Below are 27,373 nucleotides of genomic sequence, written 5' to 3'. Positions count from 1 at the left end.
CCACGCCCACGGGGAGGAGCCCCGTGAGGAGCCACAGCACTGGGCTAGACTCATACTACACAAACACAAGAGTTTTTTTATTAGATAGCTTGAAGAGAACCACCAGAGATGGCAGTAGTGAGGCAGTCTAGTAGTTGCAGTCTCAGGGACCTCGGCAGAGGGAGCCCTTCTCTCCTTGATGACAGCAGGAGATTCCGCAGCAGGTCTCCCAGCGAGGCTGTGGATGAGATAGACTGAGAGTTAGAGAACTCACTAGGTGTTTGCTGTTGATATGTGATTCCACCAGGTCTGTTGTAGAAGGTACAGGCACCGAGGCAGGGAGAGCAGGCCCTTGAGGAGCGAATACCTGTTCCCTGTAAGGCACCTGAAATAAAGCACAGGGCCCCCGAGGAGCAGGTACCCAGGTTAGCATATACCTCGAAGGGCAGAGAGAGAGAGAGCTTCCTGTGGCAGCATGGAAGCAGCAGAGTAGCATAGACAAGAATGGATTTGAGTCCTTGCTAACTCGGGGAGCTAGCAAAAGAGTGAAGGTAATATACCCGGATGGTGTGACGTCAGCTTGAGGGAACGCCCTCGAGGTTCGTGCCAAGGGTGGTACAAAGGCATGGGGTTGCGTGTGCGCGCGCACCCTAGTAGGTACCTGGGAAGAGCCATGGCGGGAGGCTGCACCATAGCCGTTCCGGGGACACCAGAGAGGTCAGCTTGTAGACGCGGCAGTAGCCATCTTGCCCAGGTAAGTGGGAGGAGCTGTGAATAAGGTGAGGCAAACAAGGTGAAACCGTCGAGGACCGATGGACGCAACAACAGGTAGCGCCAACTCCTCCTCGGGGAAGGGGTCTACTTTCTCCTCCGTGAGTACAACAGCAGTGAAGGAAGAAGAAGTTTTTGGGGAGAACTGGTGTGTCTGTTTGTAAATGAGTGCCTGGGTGAGAGCTTGTGTCTGCGGATATGAATGGATGCCTATGTGAGAGTCTGTGGGTGTGAATGGATGCATGGGTGAGAGCTTGAGTCAGTGGGTGTGAATGGGTGAGAACTTGTATAAAGTTCTCTTTGTTTTCCACAAAGTTTTTGCTTAGTTTGAACTGTTGTGCCACTCTCTGAGTAGCCTGTTCCTATGTACTTCCTATTCTGCGTTTTATAGTTCCTATTCCCCCCCCTACCTGTTTTATGTAATTTCCAACCTTTTTGTTTTTGATGTAAACCGATATGATGTCCCCACTAATATCGGTATAGAAATTTTAAATAAATAAATAATAAATAAATAAAACTTGTGCTGTGGGTGTGAATGGGTGCCAGGGTGAGAGCTGGCGTGAATGGGTACTTGGGTGAGAGCTTGTGTGTGTGGGTGTGAATGGAAGCCTGGATGAGAGCTGATGTGAATGGGTGCTTGGGTGAGAGCTTGTGTGTGTGGGTGTGAATGGAAGCCTGGATGAGAGCTGATGTGAATGGGTGCTTGGGTGAGAGCTTGTGTGTGTGGGTGTGAATGGAAGCCTGGGTGAGAGCTTGTGGGTGTGAATCAGTGCCTTGGTGAGAGCTGGTGTGAATGGGTGCGAGAGCATTTGTGTGTGATTGAGAGCTTGTATATAAGAAACCATGAGTGTGATTGAGAGAGAGACTGGTCAGAGAGGTGATGTGTTCTGTGTGAGAGAAGAGACTGGTCAGGAAGATGACTAGTGTGCGTATGTGAGAGAGATTGTTCAGGAAGATGACTGGTGTGAGAGAGACCGAGACTGGTCGTGGGATCTAATTGGGTATGTGTGTGTGTGTGTGTGTGTGTGTGTGAGTGACTGGTTGTGGGCGCTAAGGAAGAGGACTGTGAGGACAGAGCTTCAGCAGCCCTTGCTGCTTCTGGTGAGTGCTATTGGCCTGGAAGGGAAAGGAGTAGGAGAGTTGCTGGAGAGGGTAAGTAAAGGTGGCTTTTTAAATGTATTTTTCTTGATTGACTGCCTTTTTAATTATTGGGTATTATATGATGTCTGCTGTTTGAAATATTTTATTGATAATTGGACATGTTTTAATAATTTTTATGAGTTTTTAATTGTTGGATATTATTCTGTTCAGCAGCTGTTTTGTAACATTTTTAGTATAGCTTTACAATTATTTCTGTGTGGGGCTCTATAGCAGCTTGGCTTATTCTGTTTTCCCAATAGGAAATGTATTAGTGTTTAGGACCTGGTTTAATAGTTGTATGTCTTAGATAAGGTTGTTACTGTTTGAGTGTGTTCCATAATATAGATGTAACTTTGTGCGGGTTAGTTTGTGTGCATTATTGCAAATCCTGAGAGTCTGTTAGGTGCTATATTTCTCTTTTCATTTCTCCAGGTTGGCACTGCATGCAGAGTGGCTTTTTTGGTTTTCCATTCCAGTTTCTGTCTCCATATTTATAATTTGTGGTTTTTCTGTACTTGGTGAAGGGTGGGTGACCGAGGTGAGGTATTTAACTAGCATTTAGGCATTTGTATCAATCTTATTTGTTGTGTTTTCTCAATAGGATATGCATTAGTGGTAAATTACTGTCTTTTCATAAGGAAGGCTATTGTGTCTGGTAGTAAAAGGAGTTTGCTTTGCTTTTACTGGGATGTCATCAGAACCAGAATATCTTTTTTGTATGGCGAGTTGTACAGGGTAATGCCCTAGATCTGCTCTGCACTCATTGCTGGGGGTTGAGGGGATTCCTGTGGATGCAGAGTGCATGTTTACATTGAGCCCCGTGACGGTCACATGTTCAGTGTGTCACGCATGTGAGAACCATCTGTCAGGTGTGTCCCGGCCAAAAAAAGGTTGAGAACCACTGGACTAAAATACAGTATATTTTTTCAAATAGGTACAAACTGGAATGGTAACTTTGAAACAGTTGTGTGGGTGTATATGTATGCGTGTATGCAGGCTCGCGCGAATGGACGCTGCCATTTTATAGCATACACATGTGCATGGTATAAAATTGGTAGTACGCGCGTACATGTACACACAATGCTGGCAAATGCTGGCTCTACCACGTAAGTACGGGGGATTCTATTACATACGCGCCAACGCAATTACCAGTTTCCCGAGTGCATTCCCATTCGCCCAGATAAAGGCTAGGACTTCCTAACCCCCCTAATTAACCTGCCTCCCTTTTACTCTTTTAGCCCCAACCCTTCAGTCCTTGCTAACTGGAATCTTTTTTTTATTTTTTTATTATTATACTAGTTACACGCCATCCATAGCAGAAGTAAAAATACGTGGATAGGGACCGCAGTGCATGCTTGTGCACGTAAATAGTTAAGTGCTGTTTTAATGCTAAAATCTGGGAATGCCCACGCCCCATCCAGACGACGCCCCATCCCATCCCATCCCTTCCCCCTCCCCCCTCCAAACGTTTTATTCGCTTACCGGGAGATATGCGTATACTCGCGCTTTTTAAAAAATTCAAGCGGCGCATGTTGGCTTGAGAGGCGCGTATCTCCCGGCTTTGGCATGCACCGAGTCCTTAAAATTTACCCCTAATAGGACATCTTTCATCTTTCTCCGGCAAGGTTTATGATCAGTTCAGGGAAATCTCCTGATCAGTAATTTTGCAGTTAGCAAGTACGCTAGCTTGAAATCCTGTTTCCTTTACTAAATCATTCCCAGCACTCCTTGAATAGAAATGGCTGGTTTTGAGAATTGATGGCATCATAGTCCCTCCCACAGGGCAACTAGAATTGATATGTCATTGTCCTGAAATGTAAATTATCTCTTCAGAGTGAGTCGGCAGGTTGGAAGGTCTGTAAATTTATTGGCTTCAGTAGTACCTTGGCTGACATCATCTTACAGTGCAAAATGGTGCGAAATGTAATTGCAAATAGGTGAAGAAAAAGCAGCAGCATCTACTGTCTGACAGCGAAGAAATGAGTTTAAAACAATATGGGGGGTAATTTTCAAAAGGATTTACGTGCAGAAACCCCAGTTTCTGAGAATAAATCACTGTCTGAAAATCAGTTTGAGGTGTATACACCGAAAAGTATGTGCAAAACCCGATTCTGATCATACTTTTACATGCACAGTAAGAGCAGGCATTTCGGGGCAGGATTGGTGCAGGGAAAGGATTTACACACTTACTTCCATTTTCAAAACTATGCGATTATCTCAACATGCAGTAGGTTACATCTGCTCTCGAGGAGGAATACCTTTATGTATATGTGGCACAGAAGGGTCTGCGCACATCTGCACATTTTCAGAGTGGGTTTATATTCATAAATCTGCTTTGAAATTTCTGGCTAAGGTCTGTGGCAAAAAGTACCTGCAGAGTTTAGCCTGTGTGGGCCATTTGAAAATTACCCTTCCTAAGCCCTGGGAAACATGGGCAACTAGGCAGAGTTCCTAACTTCAGTTACTAGGTGAATGTTTACTATCTCTGTTGAGAGACTCATGAATACATCTGACTCTTCTTGAGTATATTTGGGGAGGGGAAGGTGTTAGCTTACATAAGAATTGTTCATTTTGTGTTACAAATGCATGAATCCTAGTACATGATGGCAATGGTAATGGTAATATTTATTTTGATTAACAAGTTTTCAGAATATGCATGTGATGGAGAAATAACTTTAAATTATGTTTTAAATGGTGCAAAATTTGGCTTTCATAAATGATGTCTCCACTTACCATCAACCTCAGGAGGTTGATGGTAAGTGGAATAATTTATGTAAGAAAACCATTCAGCCTGTATTAACATACATATGTTAAAATTCTCAGTGGAGCACAGGACTTGGTGAGAGAGGTAACGGTGGTGGGGCCGCTTGGCAATAGTGATCATAATATGATCAAATTTGATTTAATGACTGGAAGGAACAGTGTGCAAATCCAAGGCTCTCGTGCTAAACTTTCAAAAGGGAAACTTTGATAAAATGAGAAAAATTGTCAGGAAAAAACTGAAAGGAGCAGCTACAAAAGTAAAAAATGTCCAAGAGGCGTGGTCATTGTTAAAATATACCATTCTAGAAGCACAGTCTAGATGTATTCCACACATTAAGAAAGGTGGAAAGAAGGCAAAACGATTACCGGCATGGTTAAAAAGTGAGGTGAAAGAGGCTATTTTAGACAAAAGATCTTCATTCAAAAATTGGAAGAAGGATCCAACAGAAGAAAATAGGATAAAGCATAAACGTTGGCAAGTTAAATGTAAGACATTGATAAGACAGGCTAAGAGAGAATTTGAAAAGAAGTTGGCTGTAGAGGCAAAAACTCACAGTAAAAACTTTTTAAAATATATCTGAAGCAGAAAGCCTGTGAGGGAGTCAGTTGGACCGTTAGATGATCGAAGGGTTAAAGGGGCACTTAGAGAAGATAAGGCCATCGCGGAAAGATTAAATGATTTCTTTGCTTCGGTGTTTACTGAAGAGGATGTTGGGGAGGTACCTGTAATGGAGAAGGTTTTCATGGGTAATGATTCAGATAGACTGAATCAAATCACGGTAAACCTAGAAGATGTGGTAGGCCTGATTGACAAACTGAAGAGTAGTAAATCACCTGGACCGGATGGTATACACCCCAGAGTTCTGAAGGAACTCAAAAATGAAATTTCAGACCTATTAGTAAAAATTTGTAACCTATCATTAAAATCATCCATTGTACCTGAAGACTGGAGGATAGCAAATGTAACCCCAATATTTAAAAAGGGCTCCAGGGGCGATCCGGGAAACTACAGACCAGTTAGTCTGACTTCAGTGCCAGGAAAAATAGTGGAAAGTGTTCTAAACATCAAAATCACAGCACATATAGAAAGACATGGTTTAATGGAACAAAGTCAGCATGGCTTTACCCAGGGTAATTCTTGCCTCACAAATCTGCTTCACTTTTTTGAAGGAGTTAATAAACACGTGGATAAAGGTGAACCGGTAGATGTAGTATACTTGGATTTTCAGAAGGCGTTTGACAAAGTTCCTCATGAGAGGCTTCTAGGAAAAGTAAAAAGTCATGGGATAGGTGGTGATGTCCTTTCATGGATTGCAAACTGGCTAAAAGACAGGAAACAGAGTGTAGGATTAAATGGGCAATTTTCTCAGTGGAAGGGAGTGGACAGTGGAGGGCCTCAGGGATCTGTATTGGGACCCTTACTTTTCAATATATTTATAAATGATCTGGAAAGAAATACGACAAGTGAGATAATCAAATTTGCAGATGACACAAAATTGTTCAGAGTAGTTAAATCACAAGCAGATTGTGATAAATTGCAGGAAGACCTTGTGAGACTGGAAAATTGGGCATCCAAATGGCAGATGAAATTTAATGTGGATAAGTGCAAGGTAATGCATATAGGGAAAAATAACCCATGCTATAATTACACAATGTTGGGTTCCATATTAGGTGCTACAACCCAAGAAAGAGATCTAGGCGTCATAGTGGATAACACATTGAAATCGTCGGTTCAGTGTGCTGTGGTAATCAAAAAAGCAAACAGAATGTTGGGAATTATTAGAAAGGGAATGGTGAATAAAACGGAAAATGTCATAATGCCTCTGTATCGCTCCATGGTGAGACCGCACCTTGAATACTGTGTACAATTCTGGTCGCCGCATCTCAAAAAAGATATAATTGCGATGGAGAAGGTACAGAGAAGGGCTACCAAAATGATAAAGGGAATGGAACAGCTCCCCTATGAGGAAAGACTAAAGAGGTTAGGGCTGTTCAGCTTAGAGAAGAGACGGCTGAGGGGGGATATGATAGAGGTGTTTAAAATCATGAGAGGTCTAGAACGGGTAGATGTGAATCGGTTATTTACTCTTTCGGATAGTAGAAAGACTAGGAGGCACGCCATGAAGTTAGCATGGGGCACATTTAAAACTAATCGGAGAAAGTTCTTTTTTACTCAACGCACAATTAAACTCTGGAATTTGTTGCCAGAGGATGTGGTTAGTGCAGTTAGTATAGCTGTGTTTAAAAAAGGATTGGATAAGTTCTTGGAGGAGAAATCCATTACCTGCTATTAAGTTCACTTAGAGAATAGCCACTGCCATTAGCAATGGTAACATGGAATAGACTTAGTTTTTGTATACTTGCCAGGTTCTTATGGCCTGGATTGGCCACTGTTGGAAACAGGATGTTGGGCTTGATGGACCCTTGGTCTGACCCAGTATGGCATTTTCTTATGTTCTTATGTTATACATTATAATTAATGTCTCCTTCCATGCATATTGTGAGCGTAGCCAGATTTCACTTAACAGAGGAAAAACCTGCCAATAGTCAATTTTTCATAGCCATTCATATTCATATCACTGTCTGTTTCTTTCTCACATCGACCGGCACATTAAATAAAAAAAACTGCTTTTTTGACATTGTAACCACAATGTGTCCAGCTATATTGTTATCCATATGCAGTCACAATCACGCCTACAGCTATTAGTGTAAGATAGTTTGGCGTGACTCTCAGCGTTTTTAGTTCATAATTTAAGTTCTCCTTTTTGACATTCTGTTTAGTAGCAGACCAGCGCGCTGTCAGTAATTTAGCGTTCAGTAAGGTACACTTTTCTCTCGCCGATTACTGCTATTATAGTAAAGGTTTCGTTTGACTGTGCTTTAAAATATTTCCATATCATCATTATTATCAGTGTGACAGTGTCTCGTTTCCTCCTCCCCCCCCCCTGTTTTTTTGAAACTGTAATTCGCTTGTAATTTGCATCTGAATTTTTCTGGCATGGGTCTTATAGTCATATTGTTACGATCCCCCCGTTGCTGCGCTACAGGAGGTATCTCACCTTTCCACTGGAGGCTGCTTCGAAGCCAGGGCCTCGCCTGTGTACCATCCAGGATTTGCTCCAGGGCCTGGGAGGCCTAGCTGTTCCTGAGGCCTGCCTGTGGCTTGCTTGGCTGTGTTTGGACTTCCTGGTTTGGCCACTCCCTTCTCCCTAGGGGCCGGCCCGCAGCTCTCCACCTCAGTTATAGGGCCAGCGAGGGGCGGTCCAGGTGAACTCCTCCCAGGGAGTTGCCCACATACAGCAGTATAAAAAGACTTTCTCTTCAGTTCCTGTTGGCCTTCGGATTGGGTTTTTATTTAAGTTTATTTAAGTTTTTTTTTTATATACCAACATTCAAGACAGTAGTCCCATCATGCTGGTTCACAAGAAACAGGGGTGCAGTTATAATAAAACTTTACAATTTGAACAATAGTGCAGAAAAGCAGTTACATATAACAAGGAAATCAATAACTTGGAGTGAGAAGGAAAATGGAGATCAGATAATTATATATATGTATACATAACATTGTATAAATAACATTGTAAGAGGTGGCTATTAACGCTATTACTAGCGAAGCGAGTTGATTGATGGGAGTTAAATAATGTTGGAGTTAGGAAAGGCCTGCGTGAACAGCCACATCTTGAGTTTTTTCTTGAATGTTGAGATGCTGGGTTCCATTCTGAGATCCGGGGGAATGGAGTTCCATAAAGTTGGACCGGCTGTGGAGAATGCCCGATCTCTAAGCGTGATGTGTCTGGTAGTTTTGGCTGGAGGTACTTGAAGTGATCCTTTGTAAGCATCTCTTGTCGGTCTTGTTGAATGGTGTAATCGGAGGGGGATATGGAGATCGATTGGAGCTAATTGATGGATGTTTTTGAAAATGGTGAGAATGGCCTTGTAGATTATTCTGAAGTGGATGGGCAGCCAATGATGGTCCTTCAGGATAGGGGTTATGTGTTCTCTTCTCCTGGTGTTAGTGAGTATACGGGCGGAGGCATTTTGGACCATTTGCAATGGTTTGGTGTGTGATGAAGGGAGACCAAGCATGATGGTGTTACAATAGTCCAGCTTTGCGAAAATGATTGATTGTAGAATCGTTCTAAAGTCATGTGTGTGGAAGAGAGGTCGTATTCTTTTCAGCACTTGGAGCTTATAAAAGCAGTCTCTGGTGGTTTTGTTGATGTTAGCTTTCAGGTTTAGGTGATTGTCAATTAGAACTCCTAGGTCTCTCACTTGTGTAGTATTTGGTACGGTAGGATGAGTGTGTGTGAGGGAGCTGTTTTCTGGTGTGATGAGTAGAAGTTCAGTTTTTGATGAATTTAGTATCAGGTTGAGACTTGTGAGAAGCTGTTTGATATTTTGGAGGCAGGTTTCCCAGTGAGACAGTGTTTTTGCGAGCGACTCTTCGATGGGGATCAGGACCTGGATATCGTCAGCGTAGAGGAAGTGTTTGAGATTGAGGTCAGTGAGAAGTTTACATAAGGGTAACAGATAAATGTTAAACAAGGTAGGAGACAGGGATGAGCCCTGAGGGACTCCTACTGACGCGGGGTGAAGAGAGGATTCTTTATTATGAATCTTAACCTTATATCCTCTGTTGCTGAGGAAGGTTCTGAACCATGATAGGGCAGTGCCTGAGATACCTATGGCTGTTAGTTGGTTGATGAGGAGGGAGTGATTGACCGTATCAAATGCAGACGAAAGGTCGAGTAGTATCAGAAGGAAGGCTTGTCCTTTGTCTAAGCCTAGGATGATGTGGTCAGTCATAGAGATGAGGAGGGCTTCCGTGCTTAAGGTTTTGCGGAATCCGTATTGTGATGGGAATAGAAGGTTATTTTCTTCAATGTAGTTTGAGAGTCGTGAGTTTACCAATTTTTCCATTATCTTGGCTATGAATGGGAGATTAGCTATCGGTCTAAAGTTGTTAGAATCGTTTGGGTCGAGATTTGGTTTTTTGAGAAGGGGTTTGAGTGAGGCAAGTTTGAGGTTGTCAGGGTAGAATCCTTGTGTAAGGGAGCAATTTATGATATCTGCCAGGGTTTTGGAGATAGATTCTGGAATTGATAGTAGTAGTTTGGCTGGGATGTGATCCGAAGGGTGAGAGGAAGGTTTCATTTTCCTTAGAATTCCTTGGATCTCAGTGGATGAAGTTGTGTCAAGTTCTTCTAACCGAGTGTAGTTGATTGAGGGTTGAGGAGTGGTTAGTGGAACAGTGGGGTTCGTGGGGTTCGTGGGGAGCTGCGATAGAAGAGTATTGATTTTGTTGCTGAAGAATAGAGCTAATTCTTCCACTTTTGATTGAGCTTGGTCATGAGCAATCTCTGGTTGGTTTAATTGTGTGAGGTTGGCTACATAGCTGAAGAGGGCTTTGGCATCGAATACAAGGTTGTGTATCTTCGAGGCATAGTAGTCCCTCTTGGATCTTAAGGTGCTTGATTTGTATTGATGCAGAGATGATTTGTAGATTAAAAGGGTGTTGGTTCCTGGGTTTTTGCGCCATTTAGCCTCATTTTGTCTTAGTTGGAGTTTGAGCTTTCTTAGTTCTGAGGAGAACCATGGCTGTCTTTTGGAGGAATTCTGGTGTGGTTTTTTTGTAATAGGAGGGCATAGCTGGTTAGCTATAGTTTCGGTGATTGTATTCCATGATCGAAGTGCTGCGTTCGGATCTGTAAGGTCCAGTTGGTGGAGTTGTGGTGATAGGTGATTGTTAAGGTCTTCTGGGGAGCAAGTTTTCCTGTATTTGAAGGAGGGCGAAGGAATGCAAGCCGGGTTGGTATCTTTTATAGAGAATGAAGTTGTTATGAGGTAGTGATCTGACCACGGGACCTTTGTGCAATTTGGGATAGATATGGGCTTGATTGCAGCGTTAACGAAGATCAGGTCTAACGTGTGGCCGGCTTTGTGGGTAGGTTTGTTAACTAATTGAGTGAAGCCTAGCGCTGTGAAGGCTGTGAGTAGTGTTTCACAGTTAGGTGATGGGGTAGGGTTATCAACGTGCATGTTGAAATCACCTAGAATGATAGCTGGCGAGTCAAAGTTTATGAGGGAGGAGGTTAATTCGACCAGTGGTGAAGCATCTGATTCCAAGAGTCCTGGGGGAGCATATACGAGAAGGATTTGGAGCTTGTCTGAGGTGAAGAAGCCGAATTCAAGTTTTGAATTGGAATTGGATTGATGTAGGGAGAATCTGAGGTCCTTTTTAGTTGCTAAAAGAATACCTCCTCCCTTTTTTTTATGACGAGGAAGCGAGAAGAAGTCGTAAGCCTCTGTAGGTAGTTGATTAATTATTGCTGTGTCTGATGGTTTTAACCATGTTTCAGTGATCGCACATATCTCCGGTTTCACGTCGATGAGGTAGTCATTTAAGATTACAGACTTTTTCGTTAGAGATTGAGCATTGAAAAGGCTTAAAGAGAAAAGGGTGAGGCCTAGAAGTTGCGTGGAAGGAGTGATCAAAATTGAAGAGAGGGATTTAAGGTTGTGTTGTTGGGTATGTCGGAAAGAAATTCTTTTAGGTGGTGTATTATGTTGAAGAATTGGAATTGTGAAGAATGGGGCCATTTGTAGGGGCAATGTTGCGAGATTAGAAGGATTAAGAAAGAGGGGCTATGTGAAAGTTGGAGGCTTGTATGTGCAGGTTTGATGAATGCTAGAGGCTTGCAGGGGATGGTGTATGAGTGCTTGAGGCTTGCAGGTGGGTCATGAAGAGTGCTAGAAGCTTGTAGGTGAGGCTGGATGACTGCTGGAAGCTTGCCGGTGAGGATGGATGAGTGTTTGTAGCTTGCATGTGAGGCTGGATGAATGCTGGAAGCTTGCAGGTGAGGCTGCAGGTGAGAAGGGTGGATGGATCGAGGTTCGGGTGCGGAGGTAGAGAGGTTGTACGACTGGCGTTCTGACGGGGTGAGAGTCTTGTTGTAGTTGTCTGTTACGACGCTGTTGAGACTGGAATGGGTGAGGTTGGTTGAGTGGGACTTTTATTCCATACGGTTGAATCGGTTAGCTCCGTACCTTTGCTAGCTGCTACCTTTGTTGTAGATTTAGGTTATTCCGCGGGTATGGCTCCGGGCCTCCTCGGGGCTCTACGAAGGGGCGAGACAAAGGGGCAGGCCCCTTTGTCGCGCTCCTTAGGCGCGCGACGCACGGCGCGCGGCGCCGGTCTGACTCAGATTTAAAGCCCCTCTGGGCTGGCTCCTATTGGAGGCTTGCTTCGGCGGGCGGGGCTTCCGATCGCGGCGATTTTTGGCACGGAGAAAAGTTTGCGTTTGGAGGGCTGGTCGGGTCGGATCAGGATGCCGATGAGGAAGCCGCAGGTAAGTTTAAAATTCCCGCGTGGTCGGCACGGGGGCCCTCGGTGGTCGGGGCGAGAGGATGAAGGCCTTACCCCGATGGGCTCAAGCGCCGGCTGCGCGGGTCCCTCTCCCAGCTCCCGCGTGTGGATCCGGCGTCTGCAATGCAGGTCGAGGCAAAGGGAGGGTCAGAGAGCCTGCTCTCTTTTAAATCTGGCGGGGTCGCGTTGCTTTGACGTCACCGGCGCGACTTTTGGCCTCGGGTGTTGCTGGTCAGCGTCGTCGGGCAAAGGGGGGGGCCCCTCCCGGTAAACTCCTCCCTGGTTCGCGTTTGGAGGGCTGGTCGGGTCAGATCAGGATGCCGATGAGGAAGCCGCAGGTAAGTTTAAAATTCCCGCGTGGTCGGCACGGAGGCCCTCGGTGGTCGGGGCGAGAGGATGAAGGCCTTACCCTGATGGGCTCAAGCGCCGGCTGCGCGGGCCCCTCTCCCAGCTCCCGCGTGTGGATCTGGCGTCTGCAGTTGCCTTTGTCTTCAGACCAATCCAGGTCCTCCATGGTCTCGCTTGTCTTGACGGCTCCCTGTCTCATGTCTGCCTGTTTCCCTGATGTGGTTCCAGATGTTCCTGATGTTTGTATCTGATCCAATTCCGGATGTTCCTGGTTGCCTTAGGCTGCCAGGAGTGCAGCAACCTGCCTCCCTCCTCTTCCTGCTCTGGTCCGCTCCTGGGGCTGTAGGACAGGGTGGTCCGCGACCAGCCCATTGGGTTCGCCCGTGTCGGTGGGCTGAGTAGGGCGCCCTGAGGGACAGTGCCATCATCTTCCTTACCAGCCCTCGTCTCTGATGTCTCTGCCTGTTTCCCTGATATTGGCTCCCGATGTTGCCTTGATGTTTGTTCCTGATCTGGTTCCTGATGTTCCTGCTTGCTTCAGACTGCCAGGAGTGCAGTATCCCGCCTCGACTGCCAGGAGTGCAGTACCCTGCTTCTTCCCTGCGCTCTCCCATTCTCAGCGTGGTCCGTGACCAGCCTCCCTGGGCTGAGTAGGGCGCGTATGGGACAGGGTGGTCCGCGACCAGCCCATGGGGTCCGCCCGTGTCGGTGGGCTGAGTAGGGCGCCCTGAGGGACAGTGCCAATGTCTCTGCTTCAGCCCTTGTCTATGATGTCTTGCTTCAGCCCTCGTCTATGATGTCCTTGCTTCAGCCATCATCTATGATGTCTTCGCTTCAGCCCTCGTCTATGATGTCTTCTGTGTTCTAAGGACTCTGTCTGCCCTTGTCCTCTGTCCGGCCTGCAGCCCAATGCCGTTACCCAGCGGCAGGTCCGAAAGGGCTTGGAACAGTTGGAGGACCGTTCATCAATCAACATTGCGTTGTGGTTGCCATGGGCGTGCAGGTCTGGTTGAGGGTCAGACTCTGTTCCTCATTCCTGCTTCAGTACCTGCCTGGCTCTCCATGCTTGCATTGGCTCACCTCCCACCGTGTGGCTTGGGGCTCCGCCATGGGTCTTGCCGTGGCTCAAGGGCTCACTTTACCTGCTCTAGAGGCGACCTCGCTCCTTGCGCCTGCAACAGAGCCCGAAGGTCTCCAAACCCTCGGCCCATCAGCGGCGTGGCGGACGCGCTCGTAACACATATACCCACTGTTTTGAGTATTGGTGCGCATCACAGCGCTTTGCAAATCACTTTTTTCATCTTGTTCACACCCTCCCCCCTTCTTGTTTTGAAACTGTTTTTCATTTAATGTTTTTATTTCATCAGGCTATATGCCCACAGCTTTGAGTGTCAGCAGCCTCGGCGTGTAATACAAAATTACAATCACGTCTTGCAGAAGATCAGTCATGCTGGTGTTACACCATTCTAAGTAAGATCCATTACTTGATAACATGTCGGCAGTCGTTTACACTATTCCAGCTTAGATCTCCCTCACTTTTACGATAACTTATATATTAATTTCATCTGTACTTGAATTTGCCATTGTCATTTTTCCACATGCATCAATAATTAGCTCACCACAGTTTCTCACACAACATGCCCCTCCCATTTTTACTCATTCATATATCCTTTGATTTTTTATAGTTATAGTCATATTGTGAGAGCCTTTCATTTTTGCAATTTTTACTTCTGTTGTTTTTGGTTTTTAGTGTTTTTGTGATGTATTTAAAACACAGGCGCGCCATTTTACATGCACCATTATCAAGAATATTTTATCATTCAATCCAGTTGGCATTTTGTTTCATTTTTAATCACAATTATATATTTTTTATACAGGTCACAGCCTTTTTGAATATTCAATTGGCAAAAGACAATCTTCACACGCATATAAGATATTTTGCATACAGGTAAAATCATCTATTCTTTTACTTATTCTTGGTTCTATCATATGTGTTCAATTTTCTATATTGCATTGTACATGTTACCAATTAATTGTCTATATGATTTCATTTTTAATTTATGTTGGTTTTGTATTGTTAAGTTGTATTCGTTATTTGTTTATTGTAGCCCCTGAGGCAGCCCCTGTGTGGGGCGAAACTCGGCCTGAGTCGGGCGTCTTTGTATTGGATTAACAAGTCTCCAAATAAAGAATCTTAACGGACATTACCTGGCATCTATCGTTTGTGTTGCCCACACGACTTTTTTAGATAGCCTTCCTCCTTGTTTTATCAATCCTTCCTTGCATATCCTGGGACAATAGCACAGGGCAAAAAGATCTTGCAGAGAAGCCTACTGCTTGTGTGTACTACACGAGAAATGCAGCTGGATCCAGCTGCATTTCTTGTGGAGTACAATCACATCCAATTGGCCTCAGTGGCCAACATACCCACAGCCATAGACAAACCCAGAAGAAAAAAATACGTTTATGTACTGTCTAATAATCCATTGGCAACATATTACTGTCTAATATTTCATCTGTGCAAACACGAATCTGGTGTACTTTTCAGGCAAACAGTACATTGTGCAACCAAAAGTGTTAGCTTCAAATCCTATTTTATAACGTAATTACTTCACACAGGCTTGTACAATATATATATTCAGGTTGCTGGTACCAGTAGTAAAACCTGTATTCGAGCAATGTGCTTAATAGACAGGTACTTGATTAGGCAAGATATTACCCAATTGCAGCTTCATTAATTGTTGACTGCATAAAGCACTCACGCTACATGGAAAGCTGCCAGTGCTGAAGGCAGTAAAGAAAAAGAAAAGGCAATCTAAAACATAGTATTCTGAGCTGATGAGAAAGTGCAAAACCGTTTTAAAACAAAGGTGTCCTTATCCTGCCTAGGAAAGTCATTCATATAATACAGAACAATCTAAACTTCCTGGAGCATTCCTGGGACAGTATGGGCTGTGTGGGATACCGAGTAAATCTTCCCGGGCTGGAGACTCAAACACTCGCCGACTCCAGCCTTTCTTCACACACTTTCAGGTTTATTTAACACTTACAGCTTACATAGAATAGTAGACTGCCTTACCTCACCAGAGAGGGACAGGGGCTCCTGCTCTTGCAGGCCGATACAGTAAAGCGCGGCCACAGTTACCCCGTTTCTAACCCGCTGTGTACTCACAATTTGGCCGCGTAAGTCTAACCCGCGATTCACTATCTGTTTTTACCGATCCTTACAGCTTCTTTTACTTGATGTGTATCCCTTTCCGCCCGCGGCATGTATATGTATGTAAACGATCCGATTAGCTATTCCCTCCCATACAGTAACGTGCGCCCTGACTATCTCCTTTTTAACCTGCTATCTTACTGCGTCTTTTACCTGCTAATTTACCGCCTACCCTGACCCTGGCGTTAGTGTGGTCATTAACGCCAGGATCAGGGTAGGCGGTAAATTACGAAATTTCACACGAAAATTCACAGTCCCAAACCAAACCAACCCAATCCAAGCGTCAGGCAAGCCCCAGCAGAGAGAGACGAAATTTCACAGTCCCAGACCAAACCAACCCAATCCAAGCCCCAGGAGAGAGACGAAATTTCACAGTCCCGGGCAAACGTTCCCCCAGCTCCCGCTCACCTGCCCTGGCCGCGGCCACGTAAGCCCAAGCAGCAGCAGCAGTAGAAGGGCGGTGAGAGAGAGCGGCTTCAGCGGATCAGGCGCTCCCCATGCGAGGCGGCTTCCAGCAGCCCCGCCGGCGAAGGTGAATACGCGCACGCTGTGACCTCCGACGTCCAGCTGAGCGCTCAGGTCACGGCGTGCGTTCATGCGCCTGCTGCCTTGAGCGCCCATATTGGATGTACAGGCGTGCACGTATTCACCTTCGCCGGCGGGGCTGCTGGAAGCCGCCTCGCATGGGGAGCGCCCGATCCGCACCGGGCGGCTGAAGCCACTCTCTCTCGCCGCCCTTCTACTGCTGCTGCTGGGGGCTTGCGTGGCCGCGGCCAGGGCAGGTGAGCGGGGGCTGGGGGAAAGTTTGCCCAGGACTGTGAAATTTCGTCTCTCTCTGCTGGGGCTTGGATTGGTTTGGTTTGGTTTAGGACTGTGAAATTTCGTCTCTCTCTGCTGGGGCTTGGATTGGTTTGGTTTGGTTTGGGACTGTGAAATTTCGTCTCTCTTGCCCGTCCAAAGGAGGGTGCTTTGTTGCGCTCCCTGCCTCCGATTACCGGCTGCTGGGGCTTGCTGGCGCCGGGCGCTCAAGGCAGCGGGGTCTGTAGAAGAACCATCCACTTCCTGGTACCTGTCATTTCAAACGTCATTTGAAATGACAGGTTCCAGCGCACCCCGGATACTGTATAGGCGCTCTATAGCGCCTATACAGTAAAACGGATTGCGCTTCATGGACGTGCTTTGGACGCGGCTTGCATTTGTGTGCCATTTAAATATTGTATCGAGCAGTATGTGATCCGGACTGTGTGCTCGGCAAACGAGCGGGCGCCCGGCACTGCCACACTTTTTCTTACGCGCCCTTACTGTTTCGGCCTGTTACTTATTCCCCTCTCAGCAGGGTCCCGCCCACCTGGTCCTCTCATTAAGGTGGACCTGTCTAGTTGCTTGGTCCTGCCAGGTTAAGGAGGGGCGAGAGGGCCACTTCTTCACAGACCTCTATCCACGAGCGCCAGCCTGATGAGGAACACCTAGCACATTACTGTCTCATTTAGCATTTGAGTACGTATTATACCTAAGCTCTTTAGGAGGATTGCAGTCAGCTATAGTTTGAGAAGGTAAAATGAGCTACCCACTGTCCCACAGAATGAGTAGAAAATATATAACTGAAGCCTATAGCAGTGGTACCTAGCAGTCATTGCTCAATGACTCACCAGCAGCAAACTGCGTCTTAAATAGCCACGTTTAAATATTCTCATTTTAATCTTCAACATTTATGTATTAACTCCATTTATTCCGTACGTCACACATTCTAAGATGTCAAAGAGGGTTCTGAAGAGGCACTTGCTACTCTAAAGACAAGGTTAAATATCATTGCCCTAATGCATCATTTTCTAAAGCCATAACCAGCATTTCCCCGTGCCCATTAAGATATTCATTAACTGTACCCTTCTAGCCAGTACTGTTTTCCAAAATATTTTCTTCCATAGCTACAGAATGAGAGAAGCTCTTGAGAATTAATGAGGAGGAGGGAAGGGGGCACTTTGATAGAACTACATCCAAACCTCATTAGCTCTTGACTTCCAAGCCCTCCCTATATTTACTTGTCTCATCAGGTTAAATCTGCCAACAAAAGGAGAAACCTCCTTTGTAGCTGCTCTGCTGTTTGTCTAAGGAGAGAGGTTATAATTTCTGTGACTCCCAAAACCTGACATCATCTAACCCCCCAAATAAATTGTGGCACATTTACAACGTCAGGGTGTTTCCTCCATTAGTTACAACTTGTGCTTCAGTTCTATTGCATAAGAGTTCACATCTGACACGAACACCAAGATAACTGGAATGGTGAATGCTGTTCAACCTGTTTTAGATTTCAAGACTTCTCTGTAGTTTTTGATAGACTGTTTGGCACAGAACCTCAAGTGATTGTCAGAGCAGATAACCCAAAATATCTTATTGCTATAGGTAAAATACCATAACATTTTATGTAATGCCTTCCTGCACATTTTAAACACATTTAAGGAAAACGTCACTATTGCGTTAATTTAATGCTCAGGTGGACCATTACACAGTACTGGTATTTTCCTGAGAATTTATCAGTGAAATTTGGTAGAGACTGGCTTTTGTGTTCTGATAGAATATTTGTGGTAAATGTTTTTATTTTCTTGCATGCTGCATCTTTACCTCACCCTCAGCTTATTTGTTTTTGAGCCCAGTAGCTATGTCAAAGCTTCTTCTACTTTGAGCTTCTAGTTCAATTGGAATCTCTTGCAACTTGCACATTCATTGGAAGTTACCTGGAGTTTTGGCCACATTTTCAAAATGTACTCTCTACTCGCCCCATCTAGCCATGTCATTGCAGTGATAGTCTTCTGGATAAGCGGCATGAACCACAGCTTCCTCCTGACCCCGGCCTACAAGGCCCTCAAAGGCTATGCAATACTATAGTACCTCAACAGCAGTCTGACCCCCACATATACCTTCCTATCCTCTGCACCTGCTGCTATAAGCCCATCTTGTTGTGCCAACCCCCTCAAGAACTATGCCTTATAAGCACCAGAAAGAGGACCTTCTTAGGAATTTTCTACCAAATATCAGGCTAGCACCAGATCTCCTAGTTTCAGGAAGCAATTAAAAATGTGGCTCTTTGAAAAGCTATCGGTCCGCAGTCATAATCTGAACTCCCTGTTCATGAACTCAGATCACAATCACTGCCACAGAGAACTGCTCCAGACCTTTGATATTTGTTAAAACTGTTCCTACATGCTGCATTTGTTTTACCACACTGTGATCATTCTCTTGAAATATATTTACAAACTATCTCTCTCTCTTTTATTGTGGCTAGTGTTCTTGATTAGATATTTATTAGATGCATTCCTATTCCTAAACTGTGGTCATTTCCTTGTTTCCTTAATGTTGATGCAATTTGATGTTTTGATGACTTCTGTGCCTATTTATTTGAGATTTTAGAATTGTTAACGCTGTACCTTTTTATTTTATTTTATCTATCTCTGATGTTATAAATGTAAACACTGACCTGTTTCAACATGCTTCGAGCTCCCTAGTTATAAAAGTCTGACATAAACGATGGTGATGATGTCTCTTGAATCAGCCAGTAGGCGGCCTTCATGTGCAATGGCTGGGTCATGCTTTTGGAGTAGCAACTAGGTCCCATATTTGGAACTTCACTTTATAATGCATTGCTATGAATAAGCAATACCACCTCTGTCTTACAATTGGTCTATAGATTTATTGCAGTTTCAGAAACCTAAGTTTACTTTTTTTTACACTAGTGTGAACAACAAGTATATTGCTGGCATATTTCAAGTCTTGTCAATATTTTTCATTGTAACCTCTTCGAGGAAGCCCTGAATGAATGTAATTTTTTATAGATATTTCAAAATTTAACAAAAACACAAAACCTTAAAAGAAATATTGTTGCGATTCTGAAAGGTGGATCCCTTGTCCGAGGTGGAGTTGGCGCCACCGTCGGAAGGCGAGGCTGAGATGAATCAGAGACCCCTGCAGGAGCGTCACCACTACCAGCCCACGTTCCCCTTGGGTTGAGCCCTTGGGTGCCAGGGCCGGCTGGACTTACGTGGGGTCTCTGAATGCGGGTGAAGAGCTCGAAGAAATTCCCCGATCTGGGACCAGAAGTGGGCGGCAGTCTGAAGCGAGGAGCGAGGGCCGAAGCGGACCTGGGCCCGGCAGTGGAAGGTCCGATGAGGGTCAGGACCCGAGGGCAGACTCCCAGGCATTGGGTCGGACCAGGCGGCAGAAAGCAGAGTTGAGTTCCAGGCGAAAGGGCAGGCGGTGATACTCTGAGTCAATTCCAGGCAAAGGGTCAGAAGCCAGAAGAGTCAAGGAATGTGCGGAATCCAGGAGCAATCCTCCGAGGAGGAACAGGAAACACGGACCAAGAGCCAAGAAACCAAGGCAATGTCTGAGGGGCAGACCTTGCCTTAAATGGAGCAAAGCCAGGAGGGGCCCGAGGGAGAGACCGCGACCATTTCCTGTTGTGGTCCCTTTAAATGTAGAGAAGGGCCTCGTGCACGGCTCTAGGGAAGCCCGGCGAGGTAGGAGCCAGCACAGGAAGGGCAGAAAGGCCAGAGACGCGGCCTAGCCTTGCGGTGGCTGGAACGGCCAAGAGGAGCGACGGCGGGGACAGCTGCCCATCGCAGCCAGCGAACCCGGAGCGGCAAGCCGCGTCGGTAAGTGGCAAGCGCCGGTTGCGGGGCGCCGCAGCCAGCGGCCATAACAAATACTGCAAAAAGCCAAAAGAAACTAAATCACACATAGCTATGCAATTAGATCTTTTTTTGCATGTCAATTCACAAAGAATGTATATTTTTAATAGTATTAGGAAAACTAGTTAATCTTCATTTGCATCATTGGTTGAACCTAGATCTGCCATTTTAAAGGAATTAGCGGACCAATTTTCTGTTCATACAAGCATAACATTACAACTTTTCTTCTTTGCTTTAATACAATAAAGTACAAACTTATTTGACACATAAGTTGGAGACTCACAAATAGCATTTATTTCACCATTTTTTAATGAGTGTTTTTTAAAGCTACTACAGTATGTATGTGTGGGGAACTTCATTTTAAGATTTTATTTTTTCTGGGGATTTATCACTATTACAAGAGCAAAAATGGGAGAAATAAGTGGAAAACAATGACTCCTCATTTTCCCAGGTAAATAGATTTTTGTTCTTGTAATAAACACTGATAAATTCCCAGTAAAATAAAATAAAAACTGAAAACAAATGTCTCTCTGTCTCTCTCTCTCTCTCTCTCTATAAAATAGAACTGTGTGAAAGCATCATGTGAAAAAAGTTCATCATTATCAGTGAGATATAATAACTGAAAATGCTGTGTTTTTGATGGTAAATGATTATTGATGTATTTTATTATACACGAAGGGACATTTTTAGCCAGTGTTATATTTTCAGAATGCCAAAGCTACTGGGTAAGAACACTTTTGGAATTTTTATGTTGCTTTTATAACATTTATTTGTTTATCGGCATTTGATATTCTGCCTTTTACATGAATAGCCTCAAGGTGGATTACATCAATTTGGAGACAAATAAATTCATGTGTTTTGTAATTCCCTTGAGCATTTCGAAAAGGCAGAAATAATTCCAAATAAACAGTCATTTTGTTCCTTTATTAGCACATTTTCAGTTCTTTTTAAAGCAACCTACTTCAGGTTAGATGTTTCATAATAATGTATCGCCTGTCTTTAATAGCTTTCTCTTTTATTCCCAGGTATCCTGTCTTTTCCTGGAAAGGGTGGTGGAAACCTGGAATGCCCTCCCAGTGAAAGTGATGGAGAAAAAAAAACTGCACCATAATTCAAGAAGGCATGCGATAAACTTAAAGGATCTCCTGTATGGTAATGAAGCACTAGGATAACCTGCACAGAAAAGCAGTTACAATCCTAAACAGATGGCCTAGGAGTAACTTGCACAGAGCAGCAGTTGAACCCTAAGAGATCTGCTGGGCAGACTGGACGGGTCATTTGGGTCTTTTGTCTGCCGTCATTTACTATGTTACTTTCAAATCCTGCCATTTGTCTGGCTAAGTCGAAACTTAGACACATAGGGCCAAATTTTAAAAAGCCCGTGCACACAAAAAAAGGGGGGGAGGGGGGATAGTGCGTGGTCGGGCCGTGTGCACGCCGCGCTTATCTTACAAATGGCCCGACCATGAGTGTATCCCCCGATACTCACCAAAGTGCCGGGCTATGTGAAAAGGGTGGGCTGGGGGTGGGAGCCGACTGGGACAGCAGCCATTAGGCCCTGTCACGGGGAAGCACACGCCGGCAGCCAGCCGGCACGCATAACTTACTTCTGCTCATCAGAGCGGGGACGTTTTAAAACAAAAAAAAAAAAATAGGGTAGGTAGGTAGGGGTTAGGGGTCGGGGAGGAGAGGAGAGGGGACAAGGTAGGAAGGTTAGGTAGGAGTATAGGGAAGTTCCCTCGGACTGGGTGGGAACTGGGGGAGGCCCTATTGCGTCACCATGCGTTTCTTTACAAAATCCCTCCGTTGTGCGTGCGATTGTGAACCCGCTGTTGCGTCCGTCGGTCATAGACGGCTTCGCCCCGTTTGCCTCACCTTATTCACGGCTCCTCCCGCTTACTTAGGAAAGATGGCTACCGCTGCGTCTACAAGCCGACCTCTCTGGCATCCCCGGAACAGCTATGGTGCAGCCTCCCGCCATTGCTCCTCCCAGGTACCTACTAGGGTGCGCGCGTACACGCAACCCACGTCTTTGTACAACCCTTGGTGCAAACCTCGAGGGTGTTCCCTCATGCTGACGTCACGCCATCCGGGTATATTACCTTCACTAATTTGCTAGCACGTTGAGTTAGCAAGGACTCAAATCCGTTCCTGCCTACACTACTCTGCCGCTTCCGTGCTGCCGCAAGAAGCTCTCTCTCTGCCCTTCGGGGTAACTGCTAACCTGGGTACCCACTCCTCGGGGGCCCTGTGCTTTATTTCAGGTGCCTTACAGGGAACAGGTACTCGCTCCTCGAGGGCCTGCTTTCCCTGCCTCGGTGCCTGTACCTTCTACAACATACCTGGTGGAATCGAATACCAACAGCAAACACCTAGTGAGTACTCTAACTCTCAGTCTATCTCATCCACAGTATCTCCTTGCTGGGAGACTTGTTACGAGCGCGCGCGGGCGCGGTCGTCTCCAGCGGGTGGTGAGCCCTTGGGCCACGGCAGGACTCAAGGAGGAGCCCAAAGCCACACTGTGGGAGGTGAGCTGAGCAGGCATGGGGAGCCAGGCGGGTACAAAAGCAGGGGAGCAGGCACGGAGTCTGACCCTCAGCCGGACCTGCACGCCCATGGTAGCCAACACTGGGAAGTTGACTGATGAACGGTCCTCCGACTGTTCCCGGCCCTTTCGGACCTGCCGCTGGGAACGGCAATGGGCAGCAGGCCGGACAGAGTCCTTTACACTGAAGACATCGTAGACAAGGCAGGTGCAGACATCGTAGACAAAGGCTAGTGCAGACATCGAAGAGGAGGGCTGGAAGGAGACACGGGCACTATCCCTGAGGGCGCCCTACTCAGCCCACCCACGGGACTGAGTCGCGGACCACCCCGTCTCATACGCTCCCTACACAGCCCAGGAAGGCTGGTCGCGGACCACGTTGAGAACAGGAGAGCGCAGGGAAGATCCAGGCGAGCAGGAACTCCGATGCTGGGATACTGACATCCGAAGCCCCTTCGGCTGGCAGGCAGGGAAGCTCCAGAGCGCAGGGAAGAATCCCACCTGTTGGCCACTCCAGGGCCCAACAGGCCAGAAGGCTCAGGAGCCAGACAGGACGTAGGGCAGAACAAGCGGAACTGGATCAGGACATCAGGAACACATCAAGGCAGACGTCAGTAACATCAGGAAGCAAACATCCGGACAGAGACAGGACAAGGAGCCATCAATATAAGGCAGCCCACGGAAGACCTGGATCGAGGAAGAGGTACAGGCAACTGTAGCACTCAATCCACAGGCAAGTTGCAAGTGACAAGAAAGTCCTTATATACTGGAGGTTGTAGGCAACTCCCTGGGAGGAGTTTGCCAGGACCGCCCCTCGCTGGCCCTATAAGTGGGGTAGAGAGCTGCGGGCCGGCCCCTAGGAGAAGGGCGTCGCCAAACAGGAAGTCCAAACGCACGCATGCAAGCCACAGGCAGGCCACAGGAACAGCTAGGCCTCCCAGGCCCTGGAGCAAGTCCCGGATGGTGCACAGGAGAGGCCCTGGCTTCGCAGCGGCCTCCGGAAGGAAGGTAAGATACCTCCTGTAGCGCAGCAACAGGGGGGATCGCAACAAGACTTGCCTCAGAACCTCCTGACGTCATCAAGGAGAGAAGGGCTCCCTCTGCCGAGGTCCCTGAGACTGCAATTACAGACTGCCTCACTACTGCCACCTCTGGTGGTTCTCTTCAAGCTGTCTAATAAAGAACTATCTTGTGTTTTGTGTAGTACGAGTTTAGCCCAGTGCTGTGGCTCCTCATGGGGCTCCTCCCCATGGGCGTGGTCATCTCCACAGCACCCAAGGATCCACCAAAACACATGTAACCACAACACCCGCTGACACACGTGCATGCCGATTGTAAAATCAGGTGCGTATTTGCGTGCGGATGTAGTATTTTATAACATGCACGCGGCAACGCTGAATATGGACCTCGTGCTTCTTAAAATACTTAGATAAGTGGGTAAACTTATGCCTACTTATTTATTTATTTGCAGTCATTTATAAAACAAAACAAATTCAAATAAATACGCCTTCAACTGCTGGTGAAACTGTTTATAATCCACCATGGCACGCAGTTCAGGCGGGAGCTCATTCCAGAGGGATGGACCTGCTATGAATGCTCTCCTCCTTGTAGTGTGAAGATGATAGTCTCATGTTCACACAAACATTCAGCCAGACTGAGCAGAGGGTGTTTCCAGGGGAAGGACTGGAAAGGGTTTTGGGACTCAAAAGTATGTGAGGAGAGCGTTCTCCACAGCGGGTCCATCCCTTTGGCACGAGCTCCCGCCTGAACTGCGTGCCATGGTGGATTTTAAACAGTTTCACAAACAGTTGAAGGCGTATTTATTTTACAGTGTTTTGTTTCATTATCTAAGTATGTGTTTTATTGCTTGTAATTGTATGTTTCATTTATATTGTACCCTGCTCAGCAGGAGATTCCCTTTATGAGCGATCTATAAATGACTGTAAATAAATAAATATGCCTACGTTTACCCCCCTTTTGGGCAGGCAATTTTGTAAAAGACCATTTCTGCATGTAAAACACTGTTTTGCACATAGAAATCCTTTTAAATATTATATTCACTGTTTGATTTGATACAACTATATACAGTATATATATACATACACAAACATAGAGGGTGTTACTCTTTTTTTTATCCCCCATTTTCACTCTTTGTACATCTCAGACAGTATGTCCAGGCAACACTCATACCCTTGGAGGACCGGAGGAACATCTCCAGCACCTTCTCCTGCCAGGAAGGGTTGCAGCAGTAGCTGCAGCTAATTTCTCTCCTTTCCTGATCCTGAGCATGTTTCCTGAGAGCAGCTTTTTTTTTTTTTTACCGAGAAACGTTTCCTCACCGTAATATCCTTTTTCTGAAGTCAAAAGTTGATCCATTTCCCATACAAACATTCTGCCCACGCTGTCTTGTGTTTATAATGTAGGTCATTGGCTGACCTCGCTTTTGTGGTATTAGTGAAGAAAAGAGGTATTCCATTCTGGTGGTATCTTCAGTATAGATCATATGTCAAGTTTATTAGGTGGCAATTTATTTTAAGCCAGTCAGCTACTGGAGAAGATGCTTTTCTTTGCATATATGGATATGTTTTTCTGTCCAGTCTCTTAAGGCATACATAACCATTAGTGTTGTAAGACTTTAGGGGACTAGAATGCTGAGTGGCTTGGCACAGGCTTACAGGACCTTTCATTTGTAGGTCAGTAGTTCAGATGTGTCATGCTTGATACTCTATAGGCAAAGCAAGTTTTTGTCCACAAATTATTTCTTATAACTTCCATGAATTTTCAACTAATGCTTAGTCTATGCAATCTTGTTTCTTTAGGATATCAAAAGTATTCAGTTAGGCACTATTCGTAGGACATAATTTAACAAACATTAGCAAGAATTTTAAAACATGATTTCAAAAAGCAGGTGAGTTAGGTTTATAGTAGTAGCCACATTTTTTTTCAATCCCCCATTTGCTGATTTGCACAAAACCTGAATATCCTACCATACCAAATCATTATAATAGAGAATTGTCTTCAGTAAAATCAGGAGGAAAGCATTCTTGGGAGAACCTAAAGGCTCATTGGTGGTACTTGAAATTACCATATGGTATCCCTTTGAATCTCCAGTATTTTGATGGCATCACCAGCACTTTGGTCTCATACTTTGTGCAGTTTGCTGTGGGGTCTGATACTTTCAGCACCCGAAAAGCCATCTAATTGAATCTCTATCTAAAGAAGCAGAAAAATACCTGAAAAATCTCTAGGAGCACTCTTAAAGAAGGAATGGCGTGGGAGACTCAAGTTTAAATCCTGACCCTATTTGTACATCTCAGGCCAGTTGCTATCAAGAGTACTGTAGGATCAAAGATTAATTTAGTATCCAGCAAAATGTTTGGTATGGTCTTATAAATTTAATATCAATAAATATTGTTTTATATGCAGCAAACAGCAGATTACTGTAACTGAATGTAACTCGCCTTAAGCTAGCATTGAAAGATGTACGCTAAATATAAAAAAAGAATCAGTGTACGTCATTCTGCCAAGCAGTTTGGCAGACTGCAAATATCATGAAACTGTAACAAATATTGGTAAATTAGGGAGCTCAGCCCCAACGAAAATGAGAAGCTAAGATCTTACCTTCTCCGCTGACAAGTATCTTTAAACCCAGCTCAGGTAAGGACAATAAGCACTTCAATAACAAAGCTCAACTGTTTCCAACAGGTACCTTTCAGAACACTTATTGCTCAAGAGTTTCTTCTCACATTACAATGACCCAGGTCACTCACTTAAAACTACCCTATGCCCAGCCACTTCCTAGTGAGATCAGTGAGAGAAAATTTTATGAAGCTAGCTGGGAGTGGCTGAAAGGTATTAATTACTCAAGTGCTCTCTGCTCCACCCTATGGTGCCTGACCTGAATCTGAAACATTGTTTTGGACAGCATGACTATAGCAGTCCTTTTGTGTATAGTATGAACAGGCAGAGCTATGCATGTCACAGTAAACTCATAGGACCCAATATTCAAAGCGCGTTCAGTGCCACTTAGGCTGACGAACAGGACTTATGCCGGATATGCACCTACGCTCAGCAGCCGCCACTTAGCCGCAGAAGTCCCTTATATGGCTAAAAGTTACACCCACATAAAGTAGGTGGATCGAGGGTGGAGCGAGTTAGGCATATAACTTATACGCCTAACTACCGATATTCGTGCCATAGGGCAGGTCTAAACTTAGCTGGGTACACTTATCTGGCAAAGTGCACACATATATGTGTATATTCAGCAGCTTCACCGTGCCGCTGAATATACATTGCATCTTGGCCGGATAAGCTCCAACCGGCTAAGTTACTTACATGGCCAGATTTTACTATTAGGCCTTTACTTTCTTCCCCTTGATTCTTCGTTCTTTATTTAACTCCTTTCCACTAACATCATAAACTTGGCATTCTCAAGCAACACTCTCACCAATTCCAAGAACGGGGGGAGGCCTTTTTCAAGACCGCTACTGCTATTAATCATTTCTGTAGCACTACTAGACAAATGCAGAGTATCCTTCAGTAGCCATTTTTTTTCCTCTTCC

The 27,373-nt window shown here is 45.4% G+C and overlaps 1 protein-coding gene across 1 annotated transcript in view; it reads right to left on the bottom strand.

Moving 5' to 3' along the window:
- RNF222 (ring finger protein 222) overlaps positions 1 to 26,563 on the bottom strand; it is a 33,953-nt gene extending 7,390 nt beyond the window's left edge. The window contains exon 1 of the mRNA XM_029600350.1: positions 26,433 to 26,563. The gene's annotated coding sequence lies outside the window, so the exon portion shown is untranslated. The remainder of the gene's footprint in view (positions 1 to 26,432) is intronic.
- Between the last annotated feature and the right edge of the window lie 810 nt (positions 26,564 to 27,373).

This window comes from Rhinatrema bivittatum, chromosome 4, assembly GCF_901001135.1.
Source record: "Rhinatrema bivittatum chromosome 4, aRhiBiv1.1, whole genome shotgun sequence".
Taxonomy (NCBI): Eukaryota; Metazoa; Chordata; class Amphibia; order Gymnophiona; family Rhinatrematidae; genus Rhinatrema; species Rhinatrema bivittatum.
The sequence above is the reverse complement of the archived record's forward strand: the minus strand, read 5'-3'. Positions and strand labels throughout refer to the sequence as shown.